Source organism: Berghia stephanieae, chromosome 11, assembly GCF_034508935.2.
Source record: "Berghia stephanieae isolate SIO BIC M18660-M18661 chromosome 11, UCSD_Bste_1.3, whole genome shotgun sequence".
In the NCBI taxonomy this organism is placed as follows: domain Eukaryota; kingdom Metazoa; phylum Mollusca; class Gastropoda; order Nudibranchia; family Aeolidiidae; genus Berghia; species Berghia stephanieae.
In genome coordinates, this window is record NC_088370.1 from 37,677,611 (window position 1) to 37,685,110 (window position 7,500).

At 35.7% G+C, this 7,500-nt stretch overlaps 1 pseudogene across 1 annotated transcript in view; it reads left to right on the forward strand.

The window, feature by feature from the left end:
* LOC144956418 (glutamate--cysteine ligase catalytic subunit-like) overlaps positions 1-7,500 on the forward strand; it is a 43,122-nt pseudogene that overhangs the window by 20,222 nt on the left and 15,400 nt on the right. The window contains exons 2-4 of the transcript XR_013641947.1: positions 1,324-1,446; positions 5,693-5,758; positions 6,516-6,629. The product of XR_013641947.1 is annotated as a glutamate--cysteine ligase catalytic subunit-like (transcript). The remainder of the gene's footprint in view (positions 1-1,323; positions 1,447-5,692; positions 5,759-6,515; positions 6,630-7,500) is intronic.

The window sequence follows — 7,500 nt, forward strand, 5'->3', positions numbered from 1 at the left end:
ACATACATACATACATACATACATACATACATACATAAATAAATAAATAAATAAATACATAAATAAATAAATGTCCAACAAACAGTAATTTCAAAACTGGGTCTGTTAGATATTGTGGAAAGTACTTTTCAATAGACTAGCGTCCTATCAATACCAATGGGTAGCAAGAAATTGCTATTGTTCGTTATGCGCTACAGAAAACGATGTAAGCTCCGGCTCTATGAGCCTAATCGCTCGGCAGGACGACTTTTTAAATTTTATACAGCGCACAATGATTTATCATTTGATGCTATGTACCTAGCTAAAAAATTCACAACATCCGCCAGTGGTATATATCGTACCAACTCACAGAACTATGTGTAACCTTAAACGTCTATAGATAGAATGCGCTTGGCCAAGGAGTTCACAACATTGCCATCCGGAAGTATAACGGACCAACACACAAACTCTGTGTAACCATGAACTTTTATAGTCTTGTTAATACAGTTTAGTGAGAACAACTCACAAACGCGGATTGCAAAACAATAACAAAGGCCTGAGTGACGTCATCTGCATACTATTTATAGTTTGTTTGTTGAATTTAATGAGAAGTAATCGTTATAATGGCTGTCAAAAACCAATAACAAAGTGATGGGTGACGTCAATTTCGTTCCATCTATAAATGCTGAGCGCTTGGCTAAGAAACTCAAAATTGCCATCCGGAATAATAACGGACCAACACACAAAACTAGGTGTAACCATGAACGTTTATCGTCTGGTTAATGCAGTTTAGTGAGAAGTACTCATAAACATGGATGGTAAAAGACATTGCCATCGGGAAGTATAGATAGTATGCAGATGACGTCACTCGGGCCTTTATTATTGTTTTTGCCATCCGCGTTTGTGAGTTGTTCTCACTAAACTGTATTAACCAGACTATAAAAGTTCATGGTTTCACAGAGTTTGTGTGTTGGTCCGTTATACTTCCGGATGGCAATGTTGTGAACTCCTTGGCCAAGCGCATACTATCTATAACGGACCAACACACAAAACTATATGTAACCTTGAAAGTTTATAGTCTGGTTAATACGTGACAACAGACTATTGAATCCTATAGATAGTATGCGCTTGGCTAAGAAGCTCATAACATTGCCATCCGGAAATATAACGGACCAACACAAAAGTCAGGTTAATACAATTAAGTGAGCATTACTCATAAACGCGGATGGCAAAAAACAATAACAAAGACCTGAGTGACGTCATCTTCGAACTATCTATCGACGGAGGCGAAAACAGATGAAGTAACTTCTTCTACTTGTTTTTTTTTTTCTTCCTTCCACCAAGCAAAGAGATATCTACCGCGTGGCATTGGGAGTTCTCTTCATACATGCTGGAATCGACTCCAGGCAAACCGTATGGAGGCATGATCGCCCATTTCAACACTGTCCAGTCCAACATGGAACAAAGGTAATCATCATTAACCCCCCCCCCCCCCCCCCACCCAACCACCCCTCTTGGAAAACCCTATCATTTCTTAGTAAATACGTGTCTCGTCGTTGAATAATGCTTTGAATCCGTTGAATAAAATATTTAAAGACAGCTGATTGGCCATTAAAAATAATTGTTTTAGTGCGCATGAATGTAAATCCAACATTTTTTTTTTTTTTTTTTTTTGGGGGGGGGGGGGGCAAATTGTCATCCAATCAGATGGAGAAAAATGTAATTATGGTGAATAGAATTACAACTACCATACAGTTGATCACGGAATATCTTATATATCTTACTTATTCTTTCATTATTTATATTTATTAAACTGATTATACGTTTATCGTGCAATACCACATACTCGCAAGCTCGTTGTGTTATTTGGCATGCTAAAAATAACTCGATTAATAAATACAGAGAGATGAAAGAATCGTATATTATTCCACTCTCTCCCTAAATAGTAACGTGTAATGACGTCAACTTTACAAATATAATTTGTGACGTTAGAGAATCAAGCGTTAAATTTCACTAAAAGTCGATTCGCCAAATGGGCAAGAACCTGAGACGGCAGAGCATCTAGTCGAACGGTGTGTTGTGACGATGCTACCCGGCTGGTTTGCGACGGTGCACGAGTGCGGACCAGACTTTGCTGATTGGGTCGATCATCATAACATAGTAGTGTGAAAACCATAAGAGGCTGCTGCCAAATGAGTGATGTGTCCTTTCATGTGAGATGTTTAAAAAAAATAATAGTAATATAGTCAGATGGAGTGAAAATGTCAACTTTCTTTCAATCGCTGCATGTACTGAGTCGCATACCATCTGAATATGTCCTTTCTCTAAATACTTTTGTACAACTGTGACTCCTTGCTTCCATATAAATACGCTCAGCATTCTTGGCATCGTGTTTCGATACCATCGCTGGAGATTATTATTTTGGTGTAAGTTGGACATAAGATTAGCTGAAGAGTAGCGTCCCTTGATTGGACGTCACCCATAGTTCCGCGAGGACGAGACACGCATGCGCACAACCAACATGACGTTCTCTCTCTAATAACTTTTCCGCCAGTGACGTCACATACTATGGGTGACGTCCAATCAAGGGACGCTACTCTTCCGCTTATCTCATTCCCTATACCAGCTTTTAATTTTGCGCATGAGTAAACTAGTTGTAGAGGCAACTCGTTGGCGCTCAGACCTGCCTCATCAATTTTGTCATATAGTAAACAGTAGCAGAGGCTTGGATCCATGGAGATGATAAAACAGCCTGTAAAATCAATATAAAATTAATAAAGTCCCTGTTCCTCGTCCAGCTTTATCCTTTTCTTTCTGACAAACCCACTAGAAGCTGCTATTGCTCCAAGCTGTCGTCCATTATTGACGATGAGAATTCCATTGCATTTCATCGACATTTGCACCTTCGTGTTTGACGCATTCACCGCAGTTGTCTTTTCTTGACTCTCTTGAAAAATATGCTGTCTGTCTTCCTCTGTTACTTCGATACACCTGGTTCCTCTCCCCTTGCAACAACAGCTTTCCTTCTATAGCTTCGCTTCCTTTTCAACATACTTGTATTTCTTTGATGAATCATATTTTCTTCTAACATAACATTTCCTGTCTGTAATTTAAAGTTTGACACTAATTTTGTTGCATGTAATTGATTAGCCGAGCAGTTACGTTCACTATTTGGTCATCTGTTGTGTCCAAATGGTTCGTGTTTGAAATACCCTGTAGTGTCTCCACAACTTCTCTATCGTTAGGTCTATAGGAGTGACGCCGTTCTCTGTGTTCAATAGAACATCGATGGTGTCATGTATGAGGAAGGTTGAAATCTTTTCTAAGTCGTCTCGGATTGTTTGATCTAAACTTTAAATTTGTAACTTTGATAATAGGAAGCCTTTGATATGATTATTATCATCAGTTACTATGTTTAACAACATATTTATTATTGAATGCCTTTATCCATTTCTGTTGGTATTCTTTCTGCACTTTTAGTGAATATGCAAAGACCTATTATCAAGTCTTTAAAACTAGTTACCAGTATGAAAAAAAAATGTACTGTTAAGTTTCGATGAGTATAGCGATAACCAATGGTCTCATAAGAATAAAACAAGACAAAACAAACAAAAATGTATAAAGCTGTAAAAATGATAAGTCTTCATAATCTATTATTCACAGAAATTTATTGGCCATATCTTGATCAACAATTTTCTGTGAAAAGCTTGACCCAAATGGTGTCCGATAGTTGTTCGTGTATTGTGATGAGGCAGGTTTGCCGAGGTCGATTATTCTGGCCAACCTGTGTTTGCATTTTGGAGTCTGGTCTATAAACAAGAACGAAGTATTCCATCCAATAAATTTATTATGTTATCCAATCGCTTCATAACGTAATCATAATAATATGTGACCCTTCGCCTCAAAACGGTATTAAGTCGGGTTGGTTAAGGTGTTGAAAATTGAATTTATAGCCAGAAATATCAGACTTGTGTTGAGTTTGCATGTTTTATTGAGGAGAATGGATACCATATTTCAGGATGCTAATGCCAACAATTTAAATTTTTGACCAGTTTAACGTTTAATTCGGATTCTAAGCATACGGTTCGTTCCGACATAATACCGTTTTGAGACGATGGGTCACATATACCAAAGATAAGATTATCCAATGAATCAGATAATTGGAAATGTTTAACTCTTTCCTTACCCAGCATTTTCAGCATTTCCCCAAAATGCCAGGCTTATATAGCAGAAAAATGGATGTTTTAAACTCAAACAAGCTCTTTACAAAACAACTTTATGTTCTTATTGACTAAACAAAGATCATTCTTCAAATTTTTTGATATACAAAATCAATCGTAATAAGAAAAAATATATATTATTGTGTCGTAACAAATGTGACGATTTTGATGCAGGTGGTAAGGAGAGGGTTAATATATATTTGATTAACATTCAGAATTGTTTCACTAACGAGATTTTTAATTCTCAATCTTTTACCTCAGAACGGAATATAAAATATTTGTATAACAATGTTACAACAAATTGTCCTTGCTTATTTATTGAGATTTTTGTACATTCGTACATAGAGTCTACCAACAATTTCCCCACTGCACCTAATTCCGAGTGAATAAAACGTGTTATATACCTTTAATAGCATTGTCCGCCTCATCAGTAAAGCTGTTATGTGGTGTAGCCGATCTCTTTGAACCAAAGTCAAAACTAAAATCAAGGTCGGCTTGAGCATGTTTGAGTTGACACTGATATCTTGAAGGTTCCATTTACTATCGGTTGTCTCTATAATTTCATTCGATCGATCTTATGCTGGATAGGGCCTCTCTGACGAAGCTTTCCGTTTTGTCATCTCCACCGTCATTCTTTCTCATTGAAAAGGAAACATTTTTACCGTTTATTTGGACTTGAATTTGGAATCGGAGCAATAGGCCTAGATAAACCTTTGGAGTGTAATGGAATTAAAAATCCCCCACTTCATCAATAATCAAAATAGTGCAGCTATGGGTTCTTGTGGTAAAACACTCTCCCTCCGTTTAGAAGGTCTTGGGATCGAGTCCCCCTCTGAGCGGCGCATAATTGAGTCCTTGGAAAAGACTCTTAACTCACATTATCTCGCCGTACCCAGGTGTCAAATGAGTATCTGGCCGTTAACAGCGCTGTCTCTGTCGGGAAAGAATGGTAATATTAATAATATTTTCTTTACAGGCGCCATGTTCCGCTCAACTCGTTTAGTGTTGCTGCTGACCACGGAAACTTTGTAATGTGCCCTGACCACGTTTAGTGGATATTGCGCTATATAAATGCTCAATTTTTTTTTAAAATTTATTTATTTGTTTTTAGTTTATCCAGGAGATAATGGGTTTGAATTTCAGCCTTATCGTGCCTTTAGAAAATGACAATTAAGCAGCTGCGATATTTATGAATGGTCAATGTTATAGAGCCCAATGTCAATACAATCATATTAACTGTAAATTGAAATATGGATTTTGTAGTGAAAAACTCAATCATTCTTTCTAATCCACGAAAACTCTTTATACATCATTTACATGACGTATTTTGATAGCATGAAAGAGGAATGCGCATAGCAGTACTTCTCCGTCTACCTTGAAATCAAAACCAGATGATCAAAGGTCTGAACTAACATTAGAGGTTTGCTCATCGGGAGACTAAAGAATAAGAAGGCGCGCTTATCTCTGAAGTTTTCTTTGATTTTCCCCACCAGGCGACGAGAAGTTGAGCAAGGTCTCCAGGACGATGAGGCTATTCTGTCTCTGACGTCATTTCCAAGGTAAGACTGAATCGACGAGACATTAGTTTCATTTAATACATGCCGACTAGCTAAAGCAATCGGCCCTCTAGATTCTGAACATATTATTTATTATTATTATTATTATTATTATTATTATTATTATTATTATTATATATTATTATTATATATTATTATTATTATTATTATTATTATTTATTATTATTATTATTATTATATTATTATTATTATTATTATTATTATTATTATTATTATTATTATTATTATATTATTATTATTACTTATTATTATTATTATTATTATTATTATTATTATTATTATTATTATTTATTATTATTATTATTATTATTATTATTATTATTATTATTATTATTATTATTATTATTATTATTATTATTATATTATTATTATTATTATTATTATTATTATTATATATTATTATTATTATTATTATTATTATTATTATTATTATTATTATTATTATTATTATTTTATTATTATTATTATTATTATTATATTATTATTATTATTATTATTATTATTATTATTATTATTATTTTATTATTACTATTATTATTATTATTTTTATTATTACTATATTATTATTATTATTATTATTATTATTATTATTATTATTATTATTATTATTATTATTATTATTATTATTATTTTAATGATCTTACTTATTTCTGTTTCCATACTCGGCTGTCCCGATTTTATAAATTTCTTCATCGTCCTCAACCAACATCCAATGATTTTTGTCCATTTCTGTCCCCAGGCTCGGGTGTCCCGACTTCACATTCCCGTCCGTCAGGCCCGACCCTCGTTCAGGACTGACCAAGTCTATCTTCCTTCCAGACAAGGCCATCAACATAAATCATGTGCGATTCCCGTAAGTATCGATTACGTGATATCGCCATTTGTAACCCGTCGCCTCATAACGTTATAATGTCAGAGTGAACCAGATAAATAACGGAAGAGCATTTATATAGCGCAATATCCACTAAACGTGCTCAAAGCGTTTTACAAAGGGTCCCTGACCAACAGCAACATGCCACATAAAGAGCGAGAAAGGCGATAATACAATTTTGTATCCGACAGAGACAACGCGGATAACGGCCAGGTGCTCATTTTGCACCTGAGTACGGTGAGAGAATGTGAGTGGAGTCTTTTCCCAGGACTTCCGTCGGAGTCAGTCTCTGGTGTGGGTTAGCCCTGACATTGGCCAAATATGATTTACCTCATAATAAAGCAAAGCGTGAGTTGTACTCAATTGCTCAACCAATGGTATCATTTGTTTCCTTGAGCACTGCTAACAACAACGCACTCAAGGGGATGCACTGACCTCAAATTGACGGGTCGTCGGGGTGAGTCCGTGACCTTCGTAAAGTTATGGCCTGATACTGACCAAAAAATGACGTCAAAATGCTAGTCTTTTGCCACAAAAGAAAACAAATCGTGAGTTGTATCCAATAGTTCAACCAATGAAATAACTTGTTTCCTTGAGCTCTACTAACAACTCACTCGGCGGTGCAAAAACCAAATAATGACGTCAAACTGCCAGTCCTTTTGGATTTCAGTATCAGGCTATAACATAACGATGGCCACGGTATCAGGCCATAACTTTACGAAGGTCACGGTCCAATCCACCTCCATCGTCTTCTTCCTATTTCCTCTACGACAGGTTTCTGCTTTGTAGGATTGAGACAGCACCCGCTGTATTCCGATTGTTCCAAGGTCATTTGGACCGACAAGGTCAATAA